The sequence below is a fragment of the Lineus longissimus genome, chromosome 6 (assembly GCF_910592395.1).
Source record: "Lineus longissimus chromosome 6, tnLinLong1.2, whole genome shotgun sequence".
In the NCBI taxonomy this organism is placed as follows: Eukaryota; Metazoa; Nemertea; class Pilidiophora; order Heteronemertea; family Lineidae; genus Lineus; species Lineus longissimus.
The window spans coordinates 20,771,946-20,781,775 of record NC_088313.1 but is presented as its reverse complement, the minus strand read 5'-3'; the positions used below and the strand labels follow the sequence as shown (position 1 = coordinate 20,781,775).

The window sequence follows — 9,830 nt, the reverse complement described above, 5'->3', positions numbered from 1 at the left end:
CAATGGCGGATTTGAATTAAGATTCGAAACGATTCTTTTCGAGTCGGAAGTGCGCATGCATAAGGCAATCGTAGCTCCGTGCACGTGATTTGACGGGACAATTTGGGTGTGGGAATTAGGTGTCCAGGAAGAAGATATGTAATTTGAATCTATCCGCCTGCTCATCACTGTAGTTACAAACTAAATGCTCATCACTAATAATGAATTTAGCGCCAACTCGTCAAACCATTCCCTGGAGTGCTCGAACACCTGGAACCAGTGTGTACTTCAGCTTGAAAAGTTCGGGTGAAGGAGTTTTCTTCATGATAATATACATAATGGTATAAGATGATGGTATAAGAGGGCCGGCGAATCTAGGAACTGGAAGAAGAGGGAGCGTGCACTGCATTTCTCATCAAAATTCCTGGACAGGTCTGTTCCAAAATTTCATAAGTGGTCAATTAAAAAAAGTTTACATATCAATCAGGAGCCGTGCGTCTAATGCACCCGCTTGGATCCGCGCCTGATAAACGTACATGATTAAATAATAACAAGAACATTTTTAAAAAAAACACGAAAAAATAGATTCGCCGGGGTTCGAACCCGTGACCATCCCATCCACAGTGCAACCGTCCAACCGCCGAGGCCATCAAGGCTTTAATGATTGACGGGGATTTTCGTTGTTCAAGTGGTCGCCATATTGAAAAAGCGCCGTGATTGTGACGAGGTCAGGCTGGCGGAAGAGTAATTGGGTACAAAGAGTTCCAAGCTAATCGTATAACTCAATATTGCGACAGATTTTTCTTGATATATCGTATTTATATAGCTCGGTGATATAAAAGATAATGTTCGTAGTTGATTTTAATGTTTGAATGGCTTTCTCAAAAATGTTTTTAGAAGCGAGGTCAACGGGGTCAAAAGAAATAGTCTTTGGCGCCAATGATATCAGCAATGGCGGATTTGAATTAAGATTCGAAACGATTCTTTTCGAGTCGGAAGTGCGCATGCATAAGGCAATCGTAGCTCCGTGCACGTGATTTGACGGGACAATTTGGGTGTGGGAATTAGGTGTCCAGGAAGAAGATATGTAATTTGAATCTATCCGCCTGCTCATCACTGTAGTTACAAACTAAATGCTCATCACTAATAATGAATTTAGCGCCAACTCGTCAAACCATTCCCTGGAGTGCTCGAACACCTTGAACCAGTGTGTACTTCAGCTTGAAAAGTTCGGGTGAAGGAGTTTTCTTCATGATAATATACATAATGGTATAAGATGATGGTATTAGAGGGCCGGCGAATCTAGGAACTGGAAGAAGAGGGAGCGTGCACTGCATTTCTCATCAAAATTCCTGGACAGGTCTGTTCCAAAATTTCATAAGTGGTCAATTAAAAAAAGTTTACATATCAATCAGGAGCCGTGCGTCTAATGCACCCGCTTGGATCCGCGCCTGATAAACGTACATGATTAAATAATAACAAGAACATTTTTAAAAAAAACACGAAAAAATAGATTCGCCGGGGTTCGAACCCGTGACCATCCCATCCACAGTGCAACCGTCCAACCGCCGAGGCCATCAAGGCTTTAATGATTGACGGGGATTTTCGTTGTTCAAGTGGTCGCCATATTGAAAAAGCGCCGTGATTGTGACGAGGTCAGGCTGGCGGAAGAGTAATTGGGTACAAAGAGTTCCAAGCTAATCGTATAACTCAATATTGCGACAGATTTTTCTTGATATATCGTATTTATATAGCTCGGTGATATAAAAGATAATGTTCGTAGTTGATTTTAATGTTTGAATGGCTTTCTCAAAAATGTTTTTAGAAGCGAGGTCAACGGGGTCAAAAGAAATAGTCTTTGGCGCCAATGATATCAGCAATGGCGGATTTGAATTAAGATTCGAAACGATTCTTTTCGAGTCGGAAGTGCGCATGCATAAGGCAATCGTAGCTCCGTGCACGTGATTTGACGGGACAATTTGGGTGTGGGAATTAGGTGTCCAGGAAGAAGATATGTAATTTGAATCTATCCGCCTGCTCATCACTGTAGTTACAAACTAAATGCTCATCACTAATAATGAATTTAGCGCCAACTCGTCAAACCATTCCCTGGAGTGCTCGAACACCTTGAACCAGTGTGTACTTCAGCTTGAAAAGTTCGGGTGAAGGAGTTTTCTTCATGATAATATACATAATGGTATAAGATGATGGTATTAGAGGGCCGGCGAATCTAGGAACTGGAAAATGAGGGAGCGTGCACTGCATTTCTCATCAAAATTCCTGGACAGGTCTGTTCCAAAATTTCATAAGTGGTCAATTAAAAAAAGTTTACATATCAATCAGGAGCCGTGCGTCTAATGCACCCGCTTGGATCCGCGCCTGATAAACGTACATGATTAAATAATAACAAGAACATTTTTAAAAAAACACGAAAAAAAAGATTCGCCGGGGTTCGAACCCGTGACCATCCCATCCACAGTGCAACCGTCCAACCGCCGAGGCCATCAAGACTTTAATGATTGACGGGGATTTTCGTTGTTCAAGTGGTCGCCATATTGAAAAAGCGCCGTGATTGTGACGAGGTCAGGCTGGCGGAAGAGTAATTGGGTACAAAGAGTTCCAAGCTAATCGTATAACTCAATATTGCGACAGATTTTTCTTGATATATCGTATTTATATAGCTCGGTGATATAAAAGATAATGTTCGTAGTTGATTTTAATGTTTGAATGGCTTTCTCAAAAATGTTTTTAGAAGCGAGGTCAACGGGGTCAAAAGAAATAGTCTTTGGCGCCAATGATATCAGCAATGGCGGATTTGAATTAAGATTCGAAACGATTCTTTTCGAGTCGGAAGTGCGCATGCATAAGGCAATCTTAGCTCCGTGCAAGTGATTTGACGGGACAATTTGGGTGTGGGAATTAGGTGTCCAGGAAGAAGATATGTAATTTGAATCTATCCGCCTGCTCATCAATGTAATTACAAACTAAATGCTCATCACTAATAATGAATTTAGCGCCAACTCGTCAAACCATTCCCTGGAGTGCTCGAACACCTGGAACCAGTGTGTACTTCAGCTTGAAAAGTTCGGGTGAAGGAGTTTTCTTCATGATAATATACATAATGGTATAAGATGATGGTATAAGAGGGCCGGCGAATCTAGGAACTGGAAGAAGAGGGAGCGTGCACTGCATTTCTCATCAAAATTCCTGGACAGGTCTGTTCCAAAATTTCATAAGTGGTCAATTAAAAAAAGTTTACATATCAATCAGGAGCCGTGCGTCTAATGCACCCGCTTGGATCCGCGCCTGATAAACGTACATGATTAAATAATAACAAGAACATTTTTAAAAAAAACACGAAAAAATAGATTCGCCGGGGTTCGAACCCGTGACCATCCCATCCACAGTGCAACCGTCCAACCGCCGAGGCCATCAAGGCTTTAATGATTGACGGGGATTTTCGTTGTTCAAGTGGTCGCCATATTGAAAAAGCGCCGTGATTGTGACGAGGTCAGGCTGGCGGAAGAGTAATTGGGTACAAAGAGTTCCAAGCTAATCGTATAACTCAATATTGCGACAGATTTTTCTTGATATATCGTATTTATATAGCTCGGTGATATAAAAGATAATGTTCGTAGTTGATTTTAATGTTTGAATGGCTTTCTCAAAAATGTTTTTAGAAGCGAGGTCAACGGGGTCAAAAGAAATAGTCTTTGGCGCCAATGATATCAGCAATGGCGGATTTGAATTAAGATTCGAAACGATTCTTTTCGAGTCGGAAGTGCGCATGCATAAGGCAATCGTAGCTCCGTGCACGTGATTTGACGGGACAATTTGGGTGTGGGAATTAGGTGTCCAGGAAGAAGATATGTAATTTGAATCTATCCGCCTGCTCATCACTGTAGTTACAAACTAAATGCTCATCACTAATAATGAATTTAGCGCCAACTCGTCAAACCATTCCCTGGAGTGCTCGAACACCTGGAACCAGTGTGTACTTCAGCTTGAAAAGTTCGGGTGAAGGAGTTTTCTTCATGATAATATACATAATGGTATAAGATGATGGTATAAGAGGGCCGGCGAATCTAGGAACTGGAAGAAGAGGGAGCGTGCACTGCATTTCTCATCAAAATTCCTGGACAGGTCTGTTCCAAAATTTCATAAGTGGTCAATTAAAAAAAGTTTACATATCAATCAGGAGCCGTGCGTCTAATGCACCCGCTTGGATCCGCGCCTGATAAACGTACATGATTAAATAATAACAAGAACATTTTTTAAAAAAACACGAAAAAAAAGATTCGCCGGGGTTCGAACCCGTGACCATCCCATCCACAGTGCAACCGTCCAACCGCCGAGGCCATCAAGGCTTTAATGATTGACGGGGATTTTCGTTGTTCAAGTGGTCGCCATATTGAAAAAGCGCCGTGATTGTGACGAGGTCAGGCTGGCGGAAGAGTAATTGGGTACAAAGAGTTCCAAGCTAATCGTATAACTCAATATTGCGACAGATTTTTCTTGATATATCGTATTTATATAGCTCGGTGATATAAAAGATAATGTTCGTAGTTGATTTTAATGTTTGAATGGCTTTCTCAAAAATGTTTTTAGAAGCGAGGTCAACGGGGTCAAAAGAAATAGTCTTTGGCGCCAATGATATCAGCAATGGCGGATTTGAATTAAGATTCGAAACGATTCTTTTCGAGTCGGAAGTGCGCATGCATAAGGCAATCGTAGCTCCGTGCACGTGATTTGACGGGACAATTTGGGTGTGGGAATTAGGTGTCCAGGAAGAAGATATGTAATTTGAATCTATCCGCCTGCTCATCACTGTAGTTACAAACTAAATGCTCATCACTAATAATGAATTTAGCGCCAACTCGTCAAACCATTCCCTGGAGTGCTCGAACACCTTGAACCAGTGTGTACTTCAGCTTGAAAAGTTCGGGTGAAGGAGTTTTCTTCATGATAATATACATAATGGTATAAGATGATGGTATTAGAGGGCCGGCGAATCTAGGAACTGGAAGAAGAGGGAGCGTGCACTGCATTTCTCATCAAAATTCCTGGACAGGTCTGTTCCAAAATTTCATAAGTGGTCAATTAAAAAAAGTTTACATATCAATCAGGAGCCGTGCGTCTAATGCACCCGCTTGGATCCGCGCCTGATAAACGTACATGATTAAATAATAACAAGAACATTTTTAAAAAAAACACGAAAAAATAGATTCGCCGGGGTTCGAACCCGTGACCATCCCATCCACAGTGCAACCGTCCAACCGCCGAGGCCATCAAGGCTTTAATGATTGACGGGGATTTTCGTTGTTCAAGTGGTCGCCATATTGAAAAAGCGCCGTGATTGTGACGAGGTCAGGCTGGCGGAAGAGTAATTGGGTACAAAGAGTTCCAAGCTAATCGTATAACTCAATATTGCGACAGATTTTTCTTGATATATCGTATTTATATAGCTCGGTGATATAAAAGATAATGTTCGTAGTTGATTTTAATGTTTGAATGGCTTTCTCAAAAATGTTTTTAGAAGCGAGGTCAACGGGGTCAAAAGAAATAGTCTTTGGCGCCAATGATATCAGCAATGGCGGATTTGAATTAAGATTCGAAACGATTCTTTTCGAGTCGGAAGTGCGCATGCATAAGGCAATCGTAGCTCCGTGCACGTGATTTGACGGGACAATTTGGGTGTGGGAATTAGGTGTCCAGGAAGAAGATATGTAATTTGAATCTATCCGCCTGCTCATCACTGTAGTTACAAACTAAATGCTCATCACTAATAATGAATTTAGCGCCAACTCGTCAAACCATTCCCTGGAGTGCTCGAACACCTTGAACCAGTGTGTACTTCAGCTTGAAAAGTTCGGGTGAAGGAGTTTTCTTCATGATAATATACATAATGGTATAAGATGATGGTATTAGAGGGCCGGCGAATCTAGGAACTGGAAAATGAGGGAGCGTGCACTGCATTTCTCATCAAAATTCCTGGACAGGTCTGTTCCAAAATTTCATAAGTGGTCAATTAAAAAAAGTTTACATATCAATCAGGAGCCGTGCGTCTAATGCACCCGCTTGGATCCGCGCCTGATAAACGTACATGATTAAATAATAACAAGAACATTTTTAAAAAAACACGAAAAAAAAGATTCGCCGGGGTTCGAACCCGTGACCATCCCATCCACAGTGCAACCGTCCAACCGCCGAGGCCATCAAGGCTTTAATGATTGACGGGGATTTTCGTTGTTCAAGTGGTCGCCATATTGAAAAAGCGCCGTGATTGTGACGAGGTCAGGCTGGCGGAAGAGTAATTGGGTACAAAGAGTTCCAAGCTAATCGTATAACTCAATATTGCGACAGATTTTTCTTGATATATCGTATTTATATAGCTCGGTGATATAAAAGATAATGTTCGTAGTTGATTTTAATGTTTGAATGGCTTTCTCAAAAATGTTTTTAGAAGCGAGGTCAACGGGGTCAAAAGAAATAGTCTTTGGCGCCAATGATATCAGCAATGGCGGATTTGAATTAAGATTCGAAACGATTCTTTTCGAGTCGGAAGTGCGCATGCATAAGGCAATCTTAGCTCCGTGCAAGTGATTTGACGGGACAATTTGGGTGTGGGAATTAGGTGTCCAGGAAGAAGATATGTAATTTGAATCTATCCGCCTGCTCATCAATGTAATTACAAACTAAATGCTCATCACTAATAATGAATTTAGCGCCAACTCGTCAAACCATTCCCTGGAGTGCTCGAACACCTGGAACCAGTGTGTACTTCAGCTTGAAAAGTTCGGGTGAAGGAGTTTTCTTCATGATAATATACATAATGGTATAAGATGATGGTATAAGAGGGCCGGCGAATCTAGGAACTGGAAGAAGAGGGAGCGTGCACTGCATTTCTCATCAAAATTCCTGGACAGGTCTGTTCCAAAATTTCATAAGTGGTCAATTAAAAAAAGTTTACATATCAATCAGGAGCCGTGCGTCTAATGCACCCGCCTGGATCCGCGCCTGATAAACGTACATGATTAAATAATAACAAGAACATTTAAAAAAAAAACACGAAAAAATAGATTCGCCGGGGTTCGAACCCGTGACCATCCCATCCACAGTGCAACCGTCCAACCGCCGAGGCCATCAAGGCTTTAATGATTGACGGGGATTTTCGTTGTTCAAGTGGTCGCCATATTGAAAAAGCGCCGTGATTGTGACGAGGTCAGGCTGGCGGAAGAGTAATTGGGTACAAAGAGTTCCAAGCTAATCGTATAACTCAATATTGCGACAGATTTTTCTTGATATATCGTATTTATATAGCTCGGTGATATAAAAGATAATGTTCGTAGTTGATTTTAATGTTTGAATGGCTTTCTCAAAAATGTTTTTAGAAGCGAGGTCAACGGGGTCAAAAGAAATAGTCTTTGGCGCCAATGATATCAGCAATGGCGGATTTGAATTAAGATTCGAAACGATTCTTTTCGAGTCGGAAGTGCGCATGCATAAGGCAATCTTAGCTCCGTGCAAGTGATTTGACGGGACAATTTGGGTGTGGGAATTAGGTGTCCAGGAAGAAGATATGTAATTTGAATCTATCCGCCTGCTCATCAATGTAATTACAAACTAAATGCTCATCACTAATAATGAATTTAGCGCCAACTCGTCAAACCATTCCCTGGAGTGCTCGAACACCTGGAACCAGTGTGTACTTCAGCTTGAAAAGTTCGGGTGAAGGAGTTTTCTTCATGATAATATACATAATGGTATAAGATGATGGTATAAGAGGGCCGGCGAATCTAGGAACTGGAAGAAGAGGGAGCGTGCACTTCATTTCTCATCAAAATTCCTGGACAGGTCTGTTCCAAAATTTCATAAGTGGTCAATTAAAAAAAGTTTACATATCAATCAGGAGCCGCGCGTCTAATGCACCCGCTTGGATCCGCGCCTGATAAACGTACATGATTAAATAATAACAAGAACATTTTTAAAAAAAACACGAAAAAATAGATTCGCCGGGGTTCGAACCCGTGACCATCCCATCCACAGTGCAACCGTCCAACCGCCGAGGCCATCAAGGCTTTAATGATTGACGGGGATTTTTGTTGTTCAAGTGGTCGCCATATTGAAAAAGCGCCGTGATTGTGACGAGGTCAGGCTGGCGGAAGAGTAATTGGGTACAAAGAGTTCCAAGCTAATCGTATAACTCAATATTGCGACAGATTTTTCTTGATATATCGTATTTATATAGCTCGGTGATATAATGGATAATGTTCGTAGTTGATTTTAATGTTTGAATGGCTTTCTCAAAAATGTTTTTAGAAGCGAGGTCAACGGGGTCAAAAGAAATAGTCTTTGGCGCCAATGATATCAGCAATGGCGGATTTGAATTAAGATTCGAAACGATTCTTTCCGAGTCGGAAGTGCGTATGCATAAGGCAATCGTATTTATATAGCTCCGTGCATGTGATTTCACGGAACAATTTGGGTGTGGGAATTAGTTGTCCAGGAAGATGATATGTAATTTGAATCTATATCCGCCTGCTCATCACTGTAGTTACAAACTAAATGCTCATCACTAATAATGGATTTGGCGTGTAGGCCTAATGTGAGATGGGTTTGACATGACTTGCAAATCTTAGCTTGACTTTTGAACTTACATCACTCGGCGAGTTTGGCAACTGACCCAAACTCAAGGACATAAGGACGCAGTAAGCCTACATGATGATCTAGCATACTTTCGGGAATCTCTGCGGGCGGCGCCTAACTTTATCAACATAGGCCTAGCACCAACAAGAAGTTTCCAAAGTGTACATTGACAGGCAATTACTGATGACCCAGAGTGTTGACCCCGTGGCTTAAAGTTCAATGAAGTAAAGTGACCTGGCCGAGAGCCACGCATATTACTATGCGTGTCTTATCCCTGTTATGGGGTAGGTCTTAGACTCCCGGAGTGGTCCACCGACCATGAGTCGGGGAATAACGTCAGGACGAACGTTGTGTGGTCTTGTAAGCACTCGGCAAATCATTCTCAAAGCTGTATTTGTGGCCAGTGAAAGTGTTCCACCCCATGATGCGGTGACCGGATTAAGGAGGCGCACGCCCCTGTCCCCTTTTTGTCGTAGAGCAACGATGGTCGGATTTTGCGCTGGTGCCTCCCACCTCTGATATGCCCAGAAAGCGCATATTTGGCACATTTTTTTTCCGAGGCAGGGCTCCCAGATCCCATACGTTTTCCAGATCGTTCCTTCGGTCCGGGGTCCGGCCTCTCTTGGTCCCCCTCGGGCTGCGAGTGCGAACCTTCAAATTTCTGGATCCACTCTGTGACGTCTTGTTTGGCGAGTGAACCACTGGCTCCTGACACGCTACCGACTAGTACTTGACCGAAACATTCCCGTAGTAGTCGCCGGAAAAAAAGCGGTTCGTGAAAAAAATATCATGCTGGAACCAGATTTCAAATTTCCCGCGGTTTATAATACTGTTGGCGTAGCGGCGGTGTTCAGTGACGTCACATTTCTCAAATCAAAATTGCGGGTACTGCAGTTTGAAATGTAGTCTTACCATGTTTTGATGATATTATTCATAGAATAACATACGAAACTGGTAGTAGTATGATACCAAATAACAGTTAGCGCGAAGGAAAGTTTTTAAAGCGTTCATATATTGCAAATGACAGAGGTTAGCGTCGAATGGGGGACTAGCTCAAATGGTAGAGCGCTCGCTTAGCATGTGAGAGGCACCGGGATCGATACCCGGGTTCTCCAAAGATAATTTTTTTAAATAAATTACTATTAAGCCTTTTTTTTTCATTTCTCTATTCAAGCGATAAATATTATGTCATCAAATGAACCTGA

The 9,830-nt window shown here is 42.1% G+C and overlaps 1 non-coding gene across 1 annotated transcript; it reads left to right on the top strand.

The window, feature by feature from the left end:
• The first annotated feature begins 9,667 nt into the window (after positions 1-9,667).
• On the top strand, positions 9,668-9,740 carry Trnaa-agc (transfer RNA alanine (anticodon AGC)). The gene has a single exon. It is a non-coding gene; the product is annotated as a tRNA-Ala (tRNA).
• Positions 9,741-9,830: the final 90 nt, after the last annotated feature.